Source organism: Helianthus annuus, chromosome 9, assembly GCF_002127325.2.
Source record: "Helianthus annuus cultivar XRQ/B chromosome 9, HanXRQr2.0-SUNRISE, whole genome shotgun sequence".
Lineage (NCBI taxonomy): Eukaryota > Viridiplantae > Streptophyta > Magnoliopsida > Asterales > Asteraceae > Helianthus > Helianthus annuus.
Genome location: NC_035441.2, coordinates 45,262,399 through 45,288,375, shown reverse-complemented (window position 1 = coordinate 45,288,375; position 25,977 = coordinate 45,262,399). Strand labels below are relative to the sequence as shown.

At 36.8% G+C, this 25,977-nt stretch overlaps 1 long non-coding RNA gene across 9 annotated transcripts; it reads right to left on the bottom strand.

Annotated features, from left to right (window-relative positions):
• Positions 1-17: 17 nt before the first annotated feature.
• On the bottom strand, positions 18-9,114 carry LOC110877537. Of its 9 annotated transcripts, none has more exons than XR_002557094.2 (6): positions 8,956-9,112; positions 7,389-7,473; positions 6,794-6,884; positions 5,526-6,220; positions 1,428-1,512; positions 18-923 (listed from the first exon to the last, which is right to left on the bottom strand). It is a non-coding gene; the product is annotated as an uncharacterized LOC110877537 (long non-coding RNA). The 9 variants fall into 9 exon arrangements; XR_002557093.2 differs by having other exon boundaries at positions 6,794-6,898; positions 8,956-9,105; XR_004866416.1 differs by having other exon boundaries at positions 18-259; positions 833-937; positions 5,526-7,473; positions 8,956-9,114.
• Positions 9,115-25,977: the final 16,863 nt, after the last annotated feature.

The following is a 25,977-nucleotide window of genomic DNA, read 5'->3' as shown; positions in this document are numbered from 1 at the left end:
GTGTAACACCCATGTTATAATTTTTAAAGTTTTCGTATAAATAACGAAAATAAACATGAAATTTCGATTAAGTATTCTTAGAAAATACAAGTAATCTAAAACTTTTACAACTTAAAAGTTTTCAACATAATATAGATAAGTTCGTTGTTTAAAAGATATGGCGTAACGCCGTGCGGAAGCTTTAATCCCGAGTGTTAGATTTTATTGTGTTCGGTTCCTCATCGAGCTTGATCTTCATCCGGGCACTCTTGGCATTCACCTATGATCAAAACCGTTAAAATCATTAGTTTTGACGTTGTTATATAATAATATAATCCCAAGGCTTAATGCCACATTAGAAATAACAAAAATATAAAAAGTGATTCTGAATCCACCGTAAATTACGGTATCACCGTAATTTACGGTGAGACCTGGAAGTGTCTGGTCACCGTAAACCAGGAGATCTGCTCCGTAAACCATATCACAACCACCGTAATTTACGGTTCTACCGTAATTTACGGTAGTACCTGGAATGCCAGGTTTTGTTTTGTTTGATCATTACTCCAAGACCCAACTCTCGGTTTTCAGTTTTTTTATGATACTAATTCGTTAAAACCTCATATTTCTAATATGTTATAAAATATTCAAAATATCCGAAACAATAACCATGCCTTACCTGATTATTCGACCCGTTTGGCTCGTCTACGGAATTCCTTCCTTTTTGACGACTACCAACGAGTTCTAACCATCTTTTGACCAAATATTCAATGTAGCGATATCATCGCTATATTTCATAGTAACTTATATTCTAAAATTCAACTACGCATATCGCCATGATCTAATTAATGCGTACCTGGCTCGAGTCAACATATAGACCCGTTTTGTACCTTTCTTTTATTAGCCGCTACTTTATAGCAACGCAATAATCCACTTCCCGTTCACTCCTGCGAACATTTAACTTAACAACCAAACATTAGTCGATATTGTCAAATAGTGTCATCACCACCATTTGACCCATTTGGTATTTATGACCAAACATTTATACTTATGTCAAATCATGGCTTTTAATATCCCATTCACACATCCGACCCATTTCAAGTTTTAACTACAAGATCATTCTTCTTACGTATCTAACTCGTTATGGCTTACACCATGGGTATCCTTTTTAATCCCAACTTACATATAGTCAACATGTGACTAATTTACCCTTTTTCCCATTACTAGTTTCGCTATAAGGTAACCTTAAAGAAATCTTATAAATTCTTAGTCGATTCACGACTAAATTACCCTTTTGTCCATTTTACCATTAACCATGGTTTTGATCATTTTTATTCGTTCCGACTCATATTGCTTAGTGTCGGAACTTCAATTTCGAATGTAATCGGTTGTCACATTTATCATCTATAAAATACATACGTTTACTACAAATGGGTGTAAGCTTTACTTACCTCGCGTTCGCGCAAACATTCTTCGCATCCATGATCCGTTTGACCCGTTCCTTTCCAAGCTCCCACCTAGCTTGTTTAGAGTCAACTATATCATAACATCCATAAGATGGTTAGATTGGTCATCCTATATAATGGCCAACACCCTATGGACCCCCTTTTTTTTTACACACTTATCAATCAAAACATGCCATATATTCAACAATTAGTTTCATACCATAATTCTTTTCATTCACTAACCGTTTGACCCGTTAGTGAAGTTACTTATACAACTAGTTAGTAAGTGATTTTAAACACTTTAAGCATGTCACATAAAGTGCCATTTGTTCCCAACAATCAATACTTCATGCCTAAAGCAAGTATATACAATCCTATGTCTTTTTCTTGGTTAATAAAAACATTATTTATGTGCAGCGATTTTCTATTTAGCTGCTGTGATTGACCATTTTGACCCGTTTAAAATCTGAATTAGATCAACATGTTCAAAGATGGATCGTAGAACACTCCAATACCTTCGCAAACATATAAGGTACACCTTCTAACGAATTTTCTATGATTTTATATGATTTTTATAAAATCAGCTCAGCAACTATATTTTTCATTTTTTTTTTAACAGCTTTCAAGTTCTCAACAGCAGTTTTAATTCGCCTTTTTGACCTATTTAACAACCACATTTGTTTCTTATGATTGAAAACAGTAAAAATTTACTTCATAAGCTTTCCGAAAAGGTATGGAACACCCGAAACGGATAAACGGTTGATTTTATATGATTTTTTTAAGATTAGTAAAAATCCATATAAAAAGCTGCGGAAATCATGTTTAGGGTCCTTTTAAATTCGACCCAAACCATCAAATGCAACCCATTTCCATAGCTAAAACCCTTATTAAACTCTTGGTAATGGTTAGAAACCTATAACATAGTGATTGTAGGCTAAGAGATGTCAAAAACCTCATCCATTTCAAGAAGTCATCATATGAATCCTAATTTTATCATCTTCTCAAATTTATCTTTGTCAATTTAAGAACTAGAACTAAAATTAACATATTTTGGTGATTCTCATACACCATCATGTTTAATTTCATACAAATCAAGATTTGTCATAAACTCACTACTCATGAAATCATCAAATCAAGCTCTACATACAAACTAGTAGACAACACGATTCACTTGGGCATTCTAACGAGCACCTTATGGGCATGATTTTTATACCTCTTCTATTTAGTTCATGGCTAATATTTTTAACCAAGTTTCAATCATTAAATCAAACCCTTATGTCTAGCACTCATGAACAATATCAAATCTTGCATAGTAACATCAATTTTTCTCAGATTTACCATCACTTTTCAAGTGTTCATCATATTTTCATAAAACCCATTTACCACTTACAAGGTTAATCCTTCAATCACTTGTTTATGACATTTAATTACCAATTTCATATCTAGGGTTCGTTCCTAGACTTATACTAGTGTCAATTTCACTATAACATTCAATCATTCACACTAAAATTTCATTCATGCATGATTATCACAAACTCAAAATATCACCAAACTATAAATTTCGACATACCTTACGATCCCCTTAGCTCGGTGATCGTTTATATGTATTCAAATCCGAGTTTGGTCTTCAATTGCACCTTCAATTAGAAGATTTTGTGGAGTTTAGGGTTTTACCCTTTTTCTTCCTGCTCTGGTCGTTCCCCACGCACACACTGATGTGTGTGTGTTTGATTTCTTTTTTTTTTTTTTTTTATAAAAGTCTAGTTTGGCCACTTATACATAATCAGCCCCTTTAGTTTATATTTTTAGACTATTTTCACATCAAACTAACTTCTTTCATTTAATTACAAGACTTGTACTAAGTTATTTATTTCCTAGTTACTTTATCTTGTTCACAACCCGTTTTATTTTAAGTCCCGTTAAATCTCGGTCCTTTTTATATACTTTGCTTTCTCAAAGTATTTCTCATCCTTTTAATATATATATATATATATATTAGATTTATTTATTTAAATACTACAATTTACCGGGTAAGTTTTATCACTTACTGTATTTTACCCGTCGTGTAGTGTTAACGTGGTTTGATTACCAAACCCGTTTTCGGGGTGTTACAAGTCTACCCCCCTTAAAGAGGTTTCGTCCTCGAAACCTTTTCTTACATAATTCATTGAGTTTAAACTCAATGTATTTGAGCTGAGAATTCTTCTAATCATTATTTATACTTTTATCCAATTATTAGTATTACCAGAAAAGTATGGTAACATCTTTTTGGTTATTTTTTTTTGTCTACGTATCTCATACAACACAGTGCAACTCGGAATAACGTGATCTCGTTATTTCCACTAGTTTAGTTACTTAGCGATATTCCTCGCTTTTATATCCTATCGAATTCCTTGTGAATCCGTTACTTTGACGCGTTTAAAGGTCTTTAGTGAAATATTTCACTTTTAGCAACAATTTTCTTTGTTTTCAAATTTATTTATTCGGTTCAGTCATACCGAATTTACTGCTTACAAGCAAACCAAATTTCTTAACTTAAATTGCTGACCTTAACCGGTTTCGCTAACTAGACTTATTAGTCCGGTTTCTTTTTGCCACTCGCTTGGTGAGAATGTGATTACACCTCACATTGCATTTCTTGACCATGATCGTGTCACGTCATGTTTAACTTATATCAACCTTTCATTTTCAAAAATACCACTTTTCGAATATATCGTCTTGCACCTATCGATGTTAAGACTCATACTCTTTGATATTTGTTATTTCCAAATTCGTCTATAGTATTCATGTTTGTTAAAACATTGTTTCTTACTAAAACTAAATTTTAGTTTAACGTTTTTCCTTTTTAACTATGTCAATTACTCATATTATGGAAATTGACAATCCATAATTTATTCTTTTCCGTTTTCATTTTACGCGGGGAATCATAACTTGTTCCCTTGCTTTACACTATTGACCCGTAGGTCCTTTTTGGCCCCTCCATTTTCCTTAATTGACTCGTTTGACTCATTTTAGGTGAATTTTCATCACCCATGAATGTCAGACTTCGTTCTTTATTTGACCCATCCAACTTTGAAATGGTTGAACGTAATTACCAAAATTTATGTTTGCGAAAATTCTTATCATCTTTTAGTCATGACTCATATTCCGAGTCTTTTGACTTTCTATTTCGCGTTCCTGTTTCTCAGTCTACGCATGTGTTTAAATCCTTACCCACCAACCGGGTGTTTTACCGAAGTCGTTATTATTGCAACCCTTACGGTATGTATTATGACTTCGTTTCACTTTTATATTCCTACTTCGTTCTCAAATTTGGTGTTTTACAAAATCGGCCCGTTAAGAGTCATATTTGTATTCTTCGGGTTCGAGTGTAAGTACACCCCTTCCCAATACATGTCTACATCATTTTACATGTTTGCATTTTCCGGGTTCGAGTGTAAGTACACCCCTTCCCAATACATGTCTACATCATTTTACATGTTTGCATTTTCCGGGTTCGAGTGTAAGTACACCCCTTCCCAATACATGTCTACATCATTTTACATGTTTGCATTTTCCGGGTTCGAGTGTAAGTACACCCCTTCCCAATACATGTCTACATCATTTTACATGTTTGCATTTTCCGGGTTCGAGTGTAAGTACACCCCTTCCCAATACATGTCTGATTATCTTACGTGTTTCTTTGTCCCTTCACTCAGGCTCATTATCTTAATGTAATACGCTTCCGTCACTCGGCTGTGCGTTTACATTGTGATCACATATTTTGCTTATTTGATTCATTTGGGTACCTTTAATTTGTCCCACTTACCCCGTCCTTATTACATCGGATGTAAGCATGTCCATTATGAAAAGTTCATGGTATCATGTGTTCACTACCTACTTGGCCAGAGTAGGCGATCAATACATGACATACATGACCTTTTTATAATTTTCACGTCACGCCCCATGTAAGTAACACCTCTATTCATTTCTCTTGGAAACAATATCCCGAATAGGTATTCTATTCAGGTTTTTCCAAGTTTTTCTATTTACATATGCAACTATCAGTTTCTATGTATTTGTTGCATATTTCTATTCGTGCAACTAAATTATAAAAATGTGCACCTGGTAATGCTTGCCCTGTCAGGCTTCTCTTGCCGTTAGCCTTGTTCGCGATCGTTACGCGATTTAGGTCCTTGGTGAGCATGTTCTACTTGTCGTACTTTGGACCGTCCCTTCGTCAAGTCAACAATTTGTTAGACTTCCGCTATCTTTAGATGCGAGTGTCCTTCAACTGAAACATTTACAAGAGTTAATTATATCAACTTTAATAATCACCCGTATTATAATACAAGGCTTTTTCTATACGCGCCAACGCGCGTATTTTCATTAACTATATCAATCATTTTAATTAGGGTAACGTGTATCACACGATAACCCTATGTGTTGTTTACAACACTTTAGCACACTAAACCATTAACATACATGTACTTACCGGATTTACGATCAAGCCTCGAACCGAACACACCTCACTCTTTAACCATGAGCTCTGATTACCAACTTGTAACACCCATGTTATAATTTTTAAAGTTTTCGTATAAATAACGAAAATAAACATGAAATTTCGATTAAGTATTCTTAGAAAATACAAGTAATCTAAAACTTTTACAACTTAAAAGTTTTCAACATAATATAGATAAGTTCGTTGTTTAAAAGATATGGCGTAACGCCGTGCGGAAGCTTTAATCCCGAGTGTTAGATTTTATTGTGTTCGGTTCCTCATCGAGCTTGATCTTCATCCGGGCACTCTTGGCATTCACCTATGATCAAAACCGTTAAAATCATTAGTTTTGACGTTGTTATATAATAATATAATCCCAAGGCTTAATGCCACATTAGAAATAACAAAAATATAAAAAGTGATTCTGAATCCACCGTAAATTACGGTATCACCGTAATTTACGGTGAGACCTGGAAGTGTCTGGTCACCGTAAACCAGGAGATCTGCTCCGTAAACCATATCACAACCACCGTAATTTACGGTTCTACCGTAATTTACGGTAGTACCTGGAATGCCAGGTTTTGTTTTGTTTGATCATTACTCCAAGACCCAACTCTCGGTTTTCAGTTTTTTTATGATACTAATTCGTTAAAACCTCATATTTCTAATATGTTATAAAATATTCAAAATATCCGAAACAATAACCATGCCTTACCTGATTATTCGACCCGTTTGGCTCGTCTACGGAATTCCTTCCTTTTTGACGACTACCAACGAGTTCTAACCATCTTTTGACCAAATATTCAATGTAGCGATATCATCGCTATATTTCATAGTAACTTATATTCTAAAATTCAACTACGCATATCGCCATGATCTAATTAATGCGTACCTGGCTCGAGTCAACATATAGACCCGTTTTGTACCTTTCTTTTATTAGCCGCTACTTTATAGCAACGCAATAATCCACTTCCCGTTCACTCCTGCGAACATTTAACTTAACAACCAAACATTAGTCGATATTGTCAAATAGTGTCATCACCACCATTTGACCCATTTGGTATTTATGACCAAACATTTATACTTATGTCAAATCATGGCTTTTAATATCCCATTCACACATCCGACCCATTTCAAGTTTTAACTACAAGATCATTCTTCTTACGTATCTAACTCGTTATGGCTTACACCATGGGTATCCTTTTTAATCCCAACTTACATATAGTCAACATGTGACTAATTTACCCTTTTTCCCATTACTAGTTTCGCTATAAGGTAACCTTAAAGAAATCTTATAAATTCTTAGTCGATTCACGACTAAATTACCCTTTTGTCCATTTTACCATTAACCATGGTTTTGATCATTTTTATTCGTTCCGACTCATATTGCTTAGTGTCGGAACTTCAATTTCGAATGTAATCGGTTGTCACATTTATCATCTATAAAATACATACGTTTACTACAAATGGGTGTAAGCTTTACTTACCTCGCGTTCGCGCAAACATTCTTCGCATCCATGATCCGTTTGACCCGTTCCTTTCCAAGCTCCCACCTAGCTTGTTTAGAGTCAACTATATCATAACATCCATAAGATGGTTAGATTGGTCATCCTATATAATGGCCAACACCCTATGGACCCCCTTTTTTTTTTACACACTTATCAATCAAAACATGCCATATATTCAACAATTAGTTTCATACCATAATTCTTTTCATTCACTAACCGTTTGACCCGTTAGTGAAGTTACTTATACAACTAGTTAGTAAGTGATTTTAAACACTTTAAGCATGTCACATAAAGTGCCATTTGTTCCCAACAATCAATACTTCATGCCTAAAGCAAGTATATACAATCCTATGTCTTTTTCTTGGTTAATAAAAACATTATTTATGTGCAGCGATTTTCTATTTAGCTGCTGTGATTGACCATTTTGACCCGTTTAAAATCTGAATTAGATCAACATGTTCAAAGATGGATCGTAGAACACTCCAATACCTTCGCAAACATATAAGGTACACCTTCTAACGAATTTTCTATGATTTTATATGATTTTTATAAAATCAGCTCAGCAACTATATTTTTCATTTTTTTTTTAACAGCTTTCAAGTTCTCAACAGCAGTTTTAATTCGCCTTTTTGACCTATTTAACAACCACATTTGTTTCTTATGATTGAAAACAGTAAAAATTTACTTCATAAGCTTTCCGAAAAGGTATGGAACACCCGAAACGGATAAACGGTTGATTTTATATGATTTTTTTAAGATTAGTAAAAATCCATATAAAAAGCTGCGGAAATCATGTTTAGGGTCCTTTTAAATTCGACCCAAACCATCAAATGCAACCCATTTCCATAGCTAAAACCCTTATTAAACTCTTGGTAATGGTTAGAAACCTATAACATAGTGATTGTAGGCTAAGAGATGTCAAAAACCTCATCCATTTCAAGAAGTCATCATATGAATCCTAATTTTATCATCTTCTCAAATTTATCTTTGTCAATTTAAGAACTAGAACTAAAATTAACATATTTTGGTGATTCTCATACACCATCATGTTTAATTTCATACAAATCAAGATTTGTCATAAACTCACTACTCATGAAATCATCAAATCAAGCTCTACATACAAACTAGTATAGACAACACGATTCACTTGGGCATTCTAACGAGCACCTTATGGGCATGATTTTTATACCTCTTCTATTTAGTTCATGGCTAATATTTTTAACCAAGTTTCAATCATTAAATCAAACCCTTATGTCTAGCACTCATGAACAATATCAAATCTTGCATAGTAACATCAATTTTTCTCAGATTTACCATCACTTTTCAAGTGTTCATCATATTTTCATAAAACCCATTTACCACTTACAAGGTTAATCCTTCAATCACTTGTTTATGACATTTAATTACCAATTTCATATCTAGGGTTCGTTCCTAGACTTATACTAGTGTCAATTTCACTATAACATTCAATCATTCACACTAAAATTTCATTCATGCATGATTATCACAAACTCAAAATATCACCAAACTATAAATTTCGACATACCTTACGATCCCCTTAGCTCGGTGATCGTTTATATGTATTCAAATCCGAGTTTGGTCTTCAATTGCACCTTCAATTAGAAGATTTTGTGGAGTTTAGGGTTTTACCCTTTTTCTTCCTGCTCTGGTCGTTCCCCACGCACACACTGATGTGTGTGTGTTTGATTTCTTTTTTTTTTTTTTTTTTTTTATAAAAGTCTAGTTTGGCCACTTATACATAATCAGCCCCTTTAGTTTATATTTTTAGACTATTTTCACATCAAACTAACTTCTTTCATTTAATTACAAGACTTGTACTAAGTTATTTATTTCCTAGTTACTTTATCTTGTTCACAACCCGTTTTATTTTAAGTCCCGTTAAATCTCGGTCCTTTTTATATACTTTGCTTTCTCAAAGTATTTCTCATCCTTTTAATATATATATATATATATATATATATATATTAGATTTATTTATTTAAATACTACAATTTACCGGGTAAGTTTTATCACTTACTGTATTTTACCCGTCGTGTAGTGTTAACGTGGTTTGATTACCAAACCCGTTTTCGGGGTGTTACATATAGCTTGGTCCGGTCATCTACTAGGTTCGACACGATGCTGACACGTGTCAGCTCAGAACTGTGCCACCATTTGGGACACTCGCGGCCCGCGTAAACTTAAACGAGATCATATGCGGCCCGCATGAACTAAAGATTTCAGCGGAGTCCATTTACATATTAATGCGGCCCGCCTTAGGTTGAGGTGAGGTCATACGCGGCCCGCCTCAACTTAAGATTTAGGGTTTTTAATTTATTTTATGTATTATGTTCTACTTTGGGCTCAGTTTTCACATACGGGGTGCATATAGAGACATGCTGAGACATTTTAAGATATATATTAGGGTGTAAAAATTATTTAGGAGGACATCGATTTTACCGAGGGTTGTTATACATTACCATGCCTATGACCATGTTTATTTGACCATTATCCAGAATCACATTGTTCGACCAAACATGGCCAACAATGACGCAAGTACTCAACGTTGTTCCCACAATCGTGGCCAACAATGTTAAGCAACGAGGTAACCGCAAAGAACGTGCGGTTACTAGAGAGCTAATTGGAAGAACATGAACACCCCACAAAAGGGATCCTCATTTGATGTCCAATCATGACATCAGAAAACTCTCTTCTTCAATCACCACTTCAAAGGTTGGTTCGAAGTTTGTGCACACCTTCAACCACCATCTCAGAGATTGGTTCGAAGTTTGTGCATACGCCCAGCAAGGTCTCAGGTTGGTTCGACACACCAACAGGTGGCACCCAACCCGAGGCTGAGAATTTCGCATCAGACGAATCATTCTCACCGGTACGGAAGAAGCATCACATGACTCTTCCAGACCTCCAGCTTGATTTACAAAGAGCAAAGACCATCCACTTGGTCTAGGATCTTCTCCAGACTCCAAACTACCTTCTAAACACCATAGTCCAGTACTCCTCCCACATGCAACTTGCATATGGCAGCAACACTAGACTGGGGGGACTTGAAGGGGTATGGTCCCAGATCTCGCGTCAGCATCGACCGCGAGTGACCATTACCCTTATCAAAACCCCCACTAGCTAATAACCTACTTATGTCCGTGCGGGAACGCATCGACACAGTGGTTGAATCCAATCTGTCCAGTGATGGAGGAGGACTTACCTGGAATATGAGAACGGTAGGGTGATGCGGCATAGCATCACATCTGGTGTATGAAAACGGGAGTATTCACAGCGACGCGGCCTGGCACCGCGTCCAGTGAACACTTCTATCAATACAAGGAAGCTGCGACAGTCACCACAGGCGACGATGCGGCTGGCACCGCGTCTCGCGTATTTCTTGATCACAAGCAAGGGACGCGGTAACATCAGATGTTACCGCAGGCAGCGATGCGGCTCGCACCGCATCCTATACGCCCAACAAGTGGGACTGACACCACAGTGCAAGTAGCACCGATGACAGTCATCTGTCAGGGCTACGTAAGTAACAGACTGACGTGGCGTAACCTCCACACCCGACAAGCCTGACACACCTGCAAAGGTGCAGCACGTCGTCAGTCTGTCCATCATCTTCCTCCTTTACTCCTCGGCTATAAATACCAACCCCAAACCAGGTTTGAGGTATCTCTTCACAACTCTCTCACTACTACTACTATCATACTTTGCTTCCCAAGCAGATTACTGATTCTCACGCCGAAGAGTGGTAACAAGGAGAACCCCCAACCCCATCCTCCTTGTTACGAGTCACGGTTTGTTTCCTTGTGCAGGAGATCAACCCACCGGTGATCCAGCCAGCGATCCTCGAGAGGAAGGGATTAACCCTTCTTGACGAGATCAGTGAGTTAACCCTGCCCTGTTAACCATTGTTTCATCAGGAATCAAGGCAATCAAGGCAACCAGCAGAATCAGAATCAAAACAGGAATAACGAGTGTACGTTGATGCCTGTGAATAATCCAAATCAAGCAGGAGCATCAAATGCCAACCAGGCTCTTGTGGTACAAGTCGATGAAGGTTGCGACTGGTCGATTCAGTTGGGAAGTGATGTTCAGGATGGAACAGCTTGTTTTGCTGAGGTTGTCAAGGATCTGAAACACGCCAGTGGTGGAGAATCTTCCACTAGTGGTGGAGAATCATCTGAAGATGAAGATAGTTCTGGTTACAGTAGAAGTTCAGATGAAGAATCCTCAACTTTAGGTGACGATCATTTGGCTGAAACGTCAAGTGTGTCAGTCGACGCAGATGTTGATGAGTTGGGAGAAGCTACAGCAAGGAATGACAGAAGAACAATTCTGGTGGATAAAGCTGCTTATTCTTATTCTTCTATTCATTCAGCCTTTATGGCTAATGTGGGCGGTTCATCAAACCAGGTATGTGTCGATGAACCAACTTCTGATAAATGTGATAAATGTGTTAGTTTAGGTGATAAATTGCCGGACTTGCAAAGCAAATATGATGATTTGCAAAGCAAGTATGACGTGACATATATCCACAATCAAAAGTTGATAGTGGATCTTTCTAAATGCAAAGAGGCTAACATGTTTTATGAAAACCATGAAAAAAAGTTTAAAATGATGATTGACAAATTGAGAGAAGATAAAACCGAGCTAACTAAAAAGGTTTCAAGAAAATAAACTGACATAAACTGTTATATCAATCGTCTCGAGGTCATGCAAAAAGAGTTAGCCTGTGTTAAGTGTGAAAGTGAGGCGATCCAGCTTAAGCTAGATAGTTACTTAAACTCTAGCTATGTGCTGGATCACATCATTGACATATCGAAAGAGAAAAAGGATGTCACATGCATTGGATATAAGAAGTGTCCACCACCTGTTAGAAACAATTATGATGCAATGCCTGATGAGGAGAATAGAACTTATTTTGAGCAATCTGTTCCTTTGGACATTAAGGAATTTGCAACCGGACTCGGATATAAAACGGAAGTATCATCAGATTCGGATGTGTCAGCAGATACAAAAGTATCAACTGCTGAACAAGATTAGGATCCTCTAGTCATTGTTGAGGATGCTGATTCTTCAGATGATGCGTCCAATGATACTAACTCTGCACAGTCTGATGCGGTTATCAAAGAAGAAGACATACCTCTCGCGAATTACATTCTATGTGATCCTCCCGCAAAACCTGCTAAGACTGTTCAGGTTGAGTCCACTTCTGCACAAAAGTCTGAGAGTGTGAATTTGCTGTACACTCTTGTTGGTGATGATAAAATCTATTCTGACAAAGATTTTCCAATTAAGAATGTAAATCAATCTTTAATAAGTAGAGTTTTTGAAGATTCGACAAGTAGGTTTTTGGGAAAGTCGGCTTCACATGTTGTGGTAACACAGTGTCCTTCGATTCCAAAAGCTGAAGTTCGAAAACAATATGGAAATCAGAAATTACCAACAGTGAGAAAGCAGCAAAATAATACTAAACCAAAAGGAAAATCAACGACTCAAGGTCGAAAGGAACCAAACCAAAAGAAGAACAAAAAGGTGAACTTTGTGAAATCAATGGGAACGGACAAATTGGAAACTTTTGCAAATAAATCTAACTTAGATCATATCAATCAAGTTAAAATTTTGAAAAGAAATGAACAAAACAGTTCAAAACCAAGTACCTCGGGATCACAAAGTTCATCAACAAGATAGTCACGTGATACTTCGGGGTTTGTTGAACGAAGATCATGTTTTGAGTGTGGTGAAATTGGACATATCATTCGAAATTGTCCGTATCTTCATAAGTTAAAGGCCAAAGTTGATGATCCCTGTGAACAAAATTACCGAAAGCGACCTGTTTCTACAAAACAAGATCCCCGTCTTGTAAAAGAAAGGGAAAAGAAACAGAAACGCCAACAAATCAAGGTAATTGAGAAGGCAATTAAAACTGACGTGGTTCAAAAACAACATGTCTCTGTCAAACCAGAAATTTCTAAAACTTCAAACAAACAAGAAGTTAAAATTTCAAACAATCAAACTGGTAAAAATCAACAGACATGGAAACCCAAATTGACCATGAATTCAGGGGGAACATCACAATTTCCAAACCATCGAGAAATTGAAATAACTTTTGTCAATGAAAATGGAAGACCCAAGACCACAATGGCTTGGGTCCCCATCTCAAATTAATCATGTGAGTTCATGTGCAGGATGTTCCAGGAGGAACTTTCAGCAGTCATTGGATTGTTGATAGTGGGGCATCTAGGCACATGACAGGCGACATGAAGCTTCTCTACGACGTCAAATCTATTAGAGGAGGTATTGTTACTTTTGCTGGAGATAAAGGCGGATATATTACTGGTGAAGGAATGATATCCAACGGGGTTGTAAGCTTTGATTAGATCAACTTTGTGTAATAACTTGATCACAATCTTCTCAGCGTTTCACAAATTTGTGATAAGCAGTTTTCAGTACACTTTGATGCAAATGGATGTTATGTGCTGAAACCCGGTTTCAAGATTCCGAAAGAATGGATTCTCTTATCTGCTCCAAGGATTAATGATCTGTATGTCCTTGATATGAGCCAAGCAATTACAACATCTGCACAAGCAACCTGTTTCGTTTCCAAAGCCACAGAAAAAGACTCAATCTCTTGGCACAGACGGATGGGTCACATTCACTTACGCAAAATGAATCATTTGGTGTCGAATGAATTAGTGAATGGTATTCCTCTTAAAAACTTCCATCTTCAAGACGTCCGTGTTTCATGCCAAAAAGGAAAGCAAAGCAAGAAGCGACACCCGACTAAGAAGATCAACACCATGGCTGTTCCGCTTGAACGTTTGCACATGGATTTGTTCGGTCCTGCCAAGCATAAAAGCATTCGGAATGATCAATATTGCCTCGTGATAACAGATTATTATTCAAGATTTTCTTGGGTGGCGTTCATGGCACACAAGAGTGATACTTTCCAAATTATCAAAAACTTGATCATTCAGATTGAGAATTTGTATACTTTGAAGGTTAAGCGTATTCGCAATGACAATGGAACAGAATTTAAGAATCATGCCATGGAGGAGTTCTGTAGATCAAAAGGTATTCTTCACAAATTTAGTGCGGCTTACACTCCTCAACAAAATGGTGTCGCTGAGCGTAAGAATAGAACATTGATCGAGACTGCTAGGAAGATGTTGGTAGAGTCGCAGTTGCCCATTCCTTTCTGGACTGAAGCTGTGGCCTCTGCTTGTTACATGTTGAATCAAGTCCTTACAGTCAAAAGACACAACATAACCTGCTTCGAGCTTCTTCACAAACGAAAACCAGATTTGTCATATCTTGAACCGTTTGGAGCTCCTTGCACAATGATCGATCCTAATGGAAAGTTTGGGGAAAAAGCAATTGAAGGATACTTTCTTGGGTATACCACCCCTAACTTAAGAGTCTGGAATCTAGAGACAAAAAGGGTCGAGGAATGGTCTGAAGTCAGAGTACAAAGGCACACATTGCCAGTCAAATGTCCTGGTCAGCCTTGGATATTTGAGTACGATGACTTTTTTAATTCGATCAATATTAAAGAAGTCGAAGAAAGTGATGCGGCAAAGATGTTTTTCGAGAGTGACAACGCAACAAATTCACCGTTGGTTCGTCCAATTATTGTCAACAATCAAGAACCAGCTTCAGTGAACAATAATGCTCTCGACAATGAGGATTTCACGATGCTAACAAACTGAACGAATCTTCAGAGGATGATGAATTTATCGATGCAGACCAAGAAGCTGTTCATGGTACTTCAGAGGCTACACCTCCAGTGGACGCCCCCAAAACAGCTGAAGCTGCTGCATCATCACTTCGACAGTTCCGGGTATTGAATTGGTTGTTGATCTTAATCTCGACAATCTGGGTACAAACATTCAAGTTCCAGATAATCCATAAACAAGGATTCATAATACCCATCCTCAACAAAACATCATCGGAAATGTACAAAGTGGCGTACAAACAAGAAACATGTTGCGAAACAACAACAATGCAGGCTTGTATGCGGCTATTCGAGAATCTGGACAACAAAACGATTGGTCCTTTGCGTGTTATCTATCACAAAAAGAACCAAAATCTATTAAAGAAGCTTTGAAAGATAATTCTTGGGTTGAAGCTATACAGGAAGAGCTGCAACAATTCCAGAAGCTAGGTGTCTGGAAACTCATTGATAAACCTGAAAATTATAAGAAGATTGGTACCCGTTAGGTTTATAAGTGCAAAAAGGATGACCGTGGAGTAGTTATTCGAAACAAAGCAAGATTAGTCATTCAAGGTTTTCGTCATATTAAAGGGATCGACTACAACGAAGTTTATGCACTAGTTGCACGTCTTGAAGCAATTCGGATCTTTCTAGCCTATGCGTCCTTCAAAGGATTCAAGGTTTACCAAATGGACGTGAAAAGTGCATTCTTACATGGTGTGGTTGAAGAAGAGGTGTATGTCGAACAGCCTCCAGGTTTTGAAGATCCTATTCACCCTGATCGGGTTTGGTTGCTGAACAAAGCTCTCTATGGTCTACATCAAGCACCACGAGCTTGGTATGCAACCTTATCTAATTATCTGCCGGAGAATGGATTTCGAAGAGGTCTTATCGATTGCACACTTTTCATCAAAGAACAGGATGGAGATCTTCTATTGGTACAGGTATACGTGGATGATATTATATTTGGTTCTACTAACGATGTTTTGTGTAGGAACTTTGAGCGCATTATGCAGGATAAATTCGAGATGAGCGCAATGGGATAAATGAATTTCTTTTTAGGCCTACAAGTTCAGCAAACTAAGTCTGGTCAGACTAAATATGTTGGTGACATCTTGAGCCGGTTCCAGATGTCTGATGCAACGCCCATTGGTACCTCACTGCAGCAAAATCACGGAATTCATCCAGACTTGAAGGGTGAAGTTGTTAACCCCTCATACTACCGCGCAATGATCCGATCTCTTATGTACCTCACAACATCAAGACCAGATATAATGTATCCAACGTGCCTGCTTGCCAGATATCAAGTTAACCCGAAGGCCTCACATCTTACAGCTGTAAAAAGGATTTTTCGCTATTTGAAGGGATGCCCAGACACTGGTCTATGGTACCCTAGGGATGATAGCTTTGACTTGATCACTTTCAGTGATTCTGATTTTGGCGGATGCAAAATCGACGACAAATCCACAACGGCTGGATGTCAGTTTTTAGGAAATCGCCTAGTCACATGGCAGTGCAAGAAGCAGACTTGTGTCGCTACATCAACATGCGAAGCTGAATACATTGCTGCCTCAAGTTGTTGCTCCCAAGTCCTATGGATCCAACAACAAATGCGTGATTACGGTTTTGAATTCCTAACTACTCATATTTTCGTTGATAATTCTGCTGCCTTACAGATCACTAGAAATCCTGTGCAGCATTCAAAGACCAAACACATCGAAATTAAATATCACTTCATACGTGATTGTTTTGACAAAAGGCTAATCGATGTTGTTAAGGTCCACACCGATGACCAATGTGCCGACCTTTTTACCAAAGCATTTGACAAATCACGATTTGACTTTTTATTATTGGTAAACGACATTAAGGTCAACCTAGAGTAAAACCAACATCAGAAAATCATTTTTGTAAATATTTGTTTGTGTTTTCTTAATTCTTGTACTTTTTGCATTTGGGGGGGGGGGGGGGGGTGTAAAAACGAAAAATACAAAAACATTGAAAAATTATAAAAATCCAAAAACATCGAAAAATTTCAAAAACACAAAAACAATAGAAAAACAAAAATGAGTTTCCTGGCGAACAAAAGAGAAAATGATAGTACATCAGTGGTTTGTCGAAACCTCTTTAAACCTTAAATAAAAAACGATAAGCAGCTCTATATAAGATGTATTGGTAGGCTCACAATCATTTTAAAGTGTGCAGGGTGATATAAACTTAAATCGACTGAAGACCGTGTGGGAACCGCTCATTGGCATATGGTATTGGTACCGAAATTTCGTTTGATAGATTGCCGAGGTTCTGAGATACGTGGTCTTTATGCTGTTTATCATCTGGGTATCATGGTTGTTTCTTTACCGAAAACAACGGAGACGAAGTCTAGATCTTCCATGATACCATATATACGTGTACATATTGCATACGACCTCAATAAGTGATCAACAATCACATGTCCAAACAAAATAAGTGATAATATGTCACATTTATCCGGGAGACAAGTTTGTCTCTTTTTGCTGTACGTTAGTACTGACCTGTTCACGGACTTGCTCCTGTGCCCTCATGCATCGAATATCAAGTTCCTCATCAATAAGTGATTTTATCACATACGGCTTGTATTCATCCAAAATAAGTGAGTATCTCACATTTTCATATACGTTAAAAACAGATGATAAATGGTATACTCACCAGTAAGATGAACCCTCGTGCATACCTTGATACGGGAATGTGTCGTGTGTGGATGAACACCGGTCAGTAAGTATAAATCATACACTAATCGTATCCCCTCGCCATGATTACATCTGATAAGTTGAGCTTATGTGGACAACAATACCGATAATCGTTATATGATGCTTATCTAAATGTTAACTAACTGAACAACAAGAGCTTTTTGGCATGACCGTACACTGATATGATTCTCTTACCCTCGAAACTCGTAAAAAGAATGTCTGTAAATATTTATTTAATGCTTTCAATTTCTTCATCTCTATATATATTTATTTACTGCTTTCTGTCTTTACATTTGAAATATTCAAAATTCCAAAAAGATTTTAGGTGTGTTTTAATATAAACTTTATAAAAGCCAAAAAGATTTTGTTTCTAATTTCTTTTGATTACCCGATGTTGGAACTTGAGTCTTCGACACCTGAAACCTGATCGAAAACCAAAACATCTGATTCTTCATAATCGGTCAAAATTTGCAAGTTTTGAAAGTTAAAATCTAAAAGTGAAAAGTACGTTAAACTTTCAAACTGTCGGACGCTAGTTGAAACATGGTCACATGTGTGTCGTTTGTTTATGTTAACTATATTCCAACCAGTTGTTCTCATTACATGTTTAGCTTTCTTGTATGTGCAGATGTGAACGTGATAGAAGACTAGCTTCGGAATGAAGACACGACGTGGAGGCACTCAAAAGATAAAGATGATCGAGTTGCCGCTAACCTATCATCAACACCACAAGGATCTAAAGAATTGAAGATCAAAAAATTCACGAGAATAACTTAAGGGAGAGTTTATTTCAAGGGGGAGTTTGTTAACACACTTCCTAAATGAAAAGGGGAGTTTGTTGATACACTCTCTGTAGGATCGTTTTCAGACCCGAACGAGTTGATCAGAAGAGTTTTTCTCAATACGAAAGGTGGAAACAGACGTATCGAGGTTAATTCAGCTAGATTTACACTTTAACTGTCAATATTATTGATATAATGACGTTTTACAGCGAGACGACATTCGGCAGCACTTCGTTGCTCAGACCGGAAAAAGATGCAACTAATTTCGTATGAGAGCTATATATAGAGGAGCTGATTTCGCTTGAAAATGGCAGGAGCCATTTCAAGCGACATTAGCTCATTCACACCCAAACTCTATTATCCTCTCATACTACGTGCCCTGATCTAGCTATTCTAGTATAAGACTCGATACAAGACGAAGTCGACAGACGCATGCACCAACAAACTCCCCCTCGAATGTTGACGAGTCTTCAGTGTCGAGTCTTCGCATCTTCAATCGTTATCAGTCTTCGGGTTTCTCTTCAAAGTATCTTACACTGAAAAGCATCCTCAAATCTCTCTCTTTTCTCTTCTCTATCAGCACCATCAGACTCCCCTCGAACAAATACACTCCCCCTCGAATGTATCTTCAGACTCCCCCTTTCAATCAACTGGGATCGCAGTCTGGCTTTCACAGATTCAAGATCGACGCCTCGCTCATACTTCGCTTATAATCGAAATCCTGGCTCTCTTTAATCACAAGCTTCTCAGGATCGATTAACCCAGCTCTTACTCAAACTGCACATTCTTTTCCACAAACATAAGTTTTATAACATAAAAACTTTGCAATATCAGACATCACTTGCAGATTTCCGATAAACCAGTTTGCAAGATAGAATTCAAAAACATTTTTACTCACACTCTCCCTCAAATGATGTTCATCATGTTTAGCACTTGAGATTTTGAAAATCAGCTCTTCAACACCAGTTGTCAAAAATCTTTTTGGATTTTTCAAAAATTTATGCTAAAACACACTGAAAATCTTTTTGGATTTTTGAATTTAAAAATTCAATAAAGAAGTATTTACAGACAATATTTTTGTGAGTTTGTGAAAGAGGATCATATCAGTTCATGAGAAAAATCACCAACACCGTTAAGCTTCATTTCATTTTAAGTTCTAAACAATTCACCTAGATTGTCAATATACTGGTCCACTTTTAATTTTTCACACAAAATTCAATTGTTTTGAGATACGAGATTAATGTTTTAAGAACTTAAACTTATTCGCGTGTCCCACCACTTGAATATACTCCCCTATCCAGATCCCAATATTCAGTCTTACAGGTGAGTATACCCTGATTATATCTGTAAGGGGTTAGATGCGAAACCGTGAGAGCTCAGGTCAGAACTTCCGTTCAGCAGAGAGATGACGACTCGAATTTTGGTGTGTCCACTTTAGAGGATCTTTTCTTCAACAGCATATGATTTAGCATTTTGCAATGTTTTATCATTTTTTATGCTGAGGGCGGCGCTATATTTCAAGCAATTTGCAAAGTATTATACGGGAACTAGGCCATTGCTTCCGCAAAATAATAAGTCCCGGGATAATACCTCAGATATCACTGAGTATAAAGACCTAGTATCTCAGAAAGAGGGACCTTTCAAACAAGATTTCGGGGGTTACCTATATATCCAAGAAATGTTACCCACGAGATAAGTAAATTTGAAATTTAAGTTTATATCTCGAAAAACAATCTACTGAATGTGTAAAAACCTACTGGCACATCCACAGTGAGATTGTTTATCACATTTTCGACTTCCAATTATTTAGCATGTTGTGATAGTTCACTGATGTACTATCATTTCCTCTTTTCACAACCAAACTCATTTTTGATTTTATCATGTTTTTGTATTTTTCAAATTTTCTAATGTTTTTGGATTTTCTGAAATTTTTACTACCCCTAAAATGCAAACACATGTAAAGGAAATTTGAAAACAAACTGTACAAGAAATTTGACAACTGTTATGAATAGCTTCAAATCGCCATCCATTCGGCATAAACAATCAGAACTCCCCCTCTCAACAAACTATTTTCCCATTAAGATTTCAAAACACTTAAGTTTGTTTTAATCAAAATGGTTTTTCCGGAAAATAAGTTTTGTTAAAACCAATTGTAGGTTTGGGGATAAGATCATCACTTTGTTTCTTTCTTCTTTACACTAGATGAACCCCATTTTAACTATTAGTAGAAAATCAAGTACAACTTAATGTCCCTGATTTACCACTTGTAAGAACAAACCTATGTACCACTTGTAGAAATAAAACATCTACACAAATTCATTTTACCAATACTCGGTTTCTTACCTCCCATTTTCTTCTCATAGAACTCTTTAACCCCTTTGACTTTTCGGTCAATCATTTTTCCAAAAATGTGTTTCACTTTGGGGTTAAAGGCGTTTTCAACATCAAAAACCTTTTTGTCAGAATAAAATTGGTTTGAAATTTCAACTTTACCAATTTTCTTCTTAAAATTTTCAGCCCGAAGTGGTGGAAAATTCTTATCATCCACAGTCGAAACTGATTTTTCACCATTTTCTACAATCTGTGGCTCCTCTGATTTTGTGGAATCAGATTCATCGCCAGAAGATAGCTCCTCTGATTTTGACCTATCAGAATCATCGCTAGAACTATCAACAGACTTCTTAACAACCCATTTCTGGTTGTGAGATTTAGCTCTTTTCTTGTAAAATCTATTTGAACATTCACCAATTTCAAATTTTGAATTTTTGAATAATTTGGTTCTATCAATTGGTGGTTCAAATTCAATCACTTTCTCTTTTAGTTTAGAAACTCCCTGTTTGGATTGATTTGCCTGAAAACAGTTCATGGCATTATGACCATTTTTTCCACACTTGAAACAGGTTCGAGTTTTCTTCTTCTGATCAACAGTCTTCATCTCATCTTGCTTCATTGCAAGGAAATCTCTGTTTGACTGCTTTCTGAACAACTTTTCTTTTTCTTCTTCAGAAGATGTACCTGAAACAAATGTCATTGTTGATTTAAAATCTCGAACATATTTTTCATTTTTCTGATTTTCCGTTGGAGTAAAGCCAAGACCTTTCTTTTTGAAATTACCATTATGGTTTGGTTTCTTTTGAAAACCAGAACCAGAACTGTAACCCTTTTTCTTGTTTAATCTTTGCTGAACTCTTGAGGTGTATTTTTTAGGTTTATCAGTAAGATTTATATCTTTTATTTCAGAAATATTGATTTCTGTTAGTTTGAAAACCTTTCTTATCATCTCAGTTTTGACACCTCTTATTGGAAATTCTTCATCAGAATATAATTTGTCCGAATCATTCAAAGTATATGCCACTTTAAATGTTTCATCATTCAAATTAGATTTTGATAACAGGAATTCTTTATCATAAACTCTTTTGCCCTGTTTTTCATTTTGACCCGGAGTGCTGGACTCAGACTTTGACTCCGACTTTGACTCCTCAGTTTCATCGTTATCTAACACATGATCCACCACTTTCTTCATCAATTGAGATTGTTGATCAGTGTCAGACGATGTAAACGTGACATCAATACTTTCTGGCAAATTTACTGATGACTCTGACTCCTACTGTAAGTTTGTTGCCTTTTGGACTCTTTCATAATTTGGATTTCTGGGCAAATATCCATTTTCCAGCGGGGGTGGACACTTGTTATAGCTGACACCTTGTTTCTTACCAGAATTTTTCTTGTCAGTCTTTTTCTTTGTGTCATTCTTCTTTTCGTTCTTCTTTTCTGGAGTCTTTTTTTCAGAAACCCTCTGTTCTTCAGTCACTTCATCATCTTCAAATGCCTTCATGCCTTCAATAGTTGGATAAATCCTGTCAATGACATAAGAAGTACATGAGTAACTTTTCAACAAACGATTAACTCTTTCAGTTTTAATTCTTTGAGCCTCCAGTTTTTGTTCTAGAACAGCACACTTCTCGATGTAGTTGTTCACAACTTTCTTCTTGATCATGAACGCTCCTTGAAGTGTCTTCATTGCTGTTGCCTGTTCTTCACTTGTGTCATTGTACATATTCATGGCTTTGTTTAGCACATCATAAAATTCCTTCAACCTATTCATGTTGTTGATCAACTCACTGTTTTTCTTTTTTATAATTTCACAGATTTCGCAATTCACAGGAATCTCTCTGGCATCAACCTCTTCACTAATCTTGAACTTTGGAACTTCTTTAACTTTTCTTCTGACCACCGGAACATCTTCATCATCACTACTGACCGGTGTTTTGATCTTTTTCTTTTTCTGTTTAGCTTTTTCATCTTCACTGTCACTTTCTGCCATCATTTTCAAATGATCTCTCATTCTTTTTGCATAATATTCAGTATCATCATCACTATCTTCTTCAATTCGGGCAACAAAAGCTGTGTGAACTGGAGCTTTGTTAGGATCATAATCATCCCAATTGAAATTCTCCCAGCTAAACCCTTCAGGTAATTTTTCATCGTCTTGATCAATCACACATGCTTTACCATCAGCTGGTATATATTTGTCCCAGTTGAATCCTGTTGATGGCTTCTTTTCATCTTGATTCACCATACAAGCTCTCTTTGAAGATTCTTCAATCACATTCCTTCCATGTGCTGTTTGTGCCTGTTGCTGAGTTGGTTGTTGAGCAACTTGATGGTAGATGGCCTTCCGGTAGTAATCATTGTTGTTAAATGGATTTTGAGCTCCACTTGCCTCGCGATTGGTGCACTCCCTCTTGAAGTGTCCTTTTTCCCTGCAACAAAAACAAGTGACTTTAGATTTGTCAAAACCTAAAGTAGAAACATTAGCCTCACGGAGATCATCTCTTCCTGTGATCTGCTTGAATTTCTCAGCTCTCCTCAACACGCTAGCCAAACACCATTTTATATCTATTAACTCCATCTCTTCAGCATCGATCTGATCGTAATCCTCCTTGGTCAGCATTGGATTCCCGATCCGACCAGCAACAAAACTTCCATACGATTCTAAAACAGTCCCCAACAAAGACATGTGGCTTTTTGCAACTTCTTCTGTGTAATCTTGATCATCCTCAAGATTCAAAACAATATTGCATTGTAATTTCCTGCCATTCTTTGTTCTTGCCAAATTCGGATCAAATGATGGATATGAAGAAAAACTCGTTTTGCTGCTTGATCCTTTAGATGAACCACTTGATGAACCCTTTGCATTGAATGCAGTTTCAACTTTCAGTGACATGTTTGTCTTTTCATTCAATCCTGCTTTGTAGTACAAACTGATATCTTGTTCACCATCAAACACTTTCATTCTTGAAATCTTTATCTGTTCCATCTCATGAGCCTCAATCTTTTCAATGAATTTGCTAAGTGTCAGATTGCTAAAACCCTTCTTGTTCCTTAGCATCATTAAGTATGTGCCCCAAGTTTCGTGTGGCAATGCATCTGCTAATTTTTCAATCAACTCTTCATTGTCTTTGTTGGTGCTCATTCTCCTCATGTTTACCAACAAATTGCAGTACCTTTCGATTATCTGCTTTGTGCTCTCATTTTTCAAACCTCAAAATAGATCAAACTCTTTCTTCAAAAGTGATTTTTTGTTCTTTATCATTTCTTGACTACCAACAAACTTTGATCTTAAAGCTTTCCAGATTGAATAAGCACTACCATTGTGTTGCAACAAGACCAAGATGTCTTCTTTCATAGCTTGTTGTAGCTGACTTAACATCATTTTTTCATTATTATATTTCTTTTTATCATCAGCACTCATATCCTTGATAGCAAAAGACCGAGTGCCTCCCACGCCCGGTCGTACTCATAACCGCATCAGGTCTCCAAGGTGAACTCGGTCTAATGTATTTTGTCTCAACGCATTCCCAAACATCTAAATAGTTCCACTACAAAAAAATGCCATTTAGTGGCACACACTTTTAGTGACATTTAGCCTTTGTGCCACTAATTTAGGTTTATAGTGGCACTTTGAGTATGCCACATTTGATTAACACACACTTTTGGTGGCATATAGTTTTTATGCCGCTAATATAGATTTTTAATGGCATTTTGTGCATGCCACATTTATTTAACACATACTTTTACTGCCATTTACCTTTTATACCACTAATTTATGTTTATAATGACACTTTGCGTATATCATTGATAATTTCAAGCAACTCTAATTTCCTTTATTGAAACCCATATCTGATCTGTAATTCCAAAATGTAAAACAATACTAACAAAAAGAATATATAAAAAACAAACAAAATTTCATCATAGTTAGTTAAGAACCACTGTAACTAATGAATCCATCAATATCCAAAAAAATAGATATGATAAGCCATAATTCATGACAATTTGTGACAACCTGATCCAAATAAGTTATACTACTTTTTTCATTTTTTAAACTCATAATTTAAACACATAAACATTAAAAATGATATATTAAAAAAATAAAAAGGAGTGATTATATTAGTTTCAAATAGGGGTGCAAACGAGCAAAGGCGAGTCCGAGCTCGACCAGGCTCGAGCTCGAGCTAGATTAACTTATGAGAGCTCGGGCTCGAGCTCAGCTTGTTGGTATTTTCTTAAGCTCGAGCTTGGCTCGTTTATTATCTATAAATTAATATATTAATTAAAAATAATATAAATAGACTTTTTAGGCTCGCGAGCTCGATAAATGAAGCTCGGGCTCGTTTACTAAATAAGCTTATTTTTAGGTTCGAGGTCGGCTTGTAAACAAGTTTAAATAAGCTCGGCTCGACTCGGCTCGTTTACACTATGGCTCGTAAGGTTCGACGAGCCTAACGAACTTCACATGTGAGGCTCGAGCTCAAGGTCAATAAACAAACGAGCTTTATTTTAGGCTCAAGCTCGGCTCGGGCTTGATAAGGCTCGGCTTGTTTTGAGCTTTTTCTCGAGCCGATCTCGAGTAGCTCGCGAGCCACTCGGCTCGTTTGCACCCCTACGTGAAACCGAAACCGGTTATTAAAATTACCCAGTTTGTCCTCCTCTATGTGTCATTGGCCACAACGTATTTCTATATGAACACAAAACAACGGTTTTAGACCATTAGTCTGTTAAATTCGGTATCTACACACCTAATCTCCATTTTGTTTCAACTTTTCATTTTCTAGACTTTGTTTCTTTCAACATTCGGTTTAGTTATAATTTGCAAGTCATGGTAACAAACTAATGGCACTGCGTGAAGTTTTCTCTGCTCTCCTTTCTCTCTCTCTACAACTTTTTACCTTCACCTTCATCTAATATACATATTACAAGAAAGCTAATCTAAAACTATAACCGTGGATTGACAGTCAGACGACCCAAAGTAAGAAGGGTATTGTTTCCAGCCG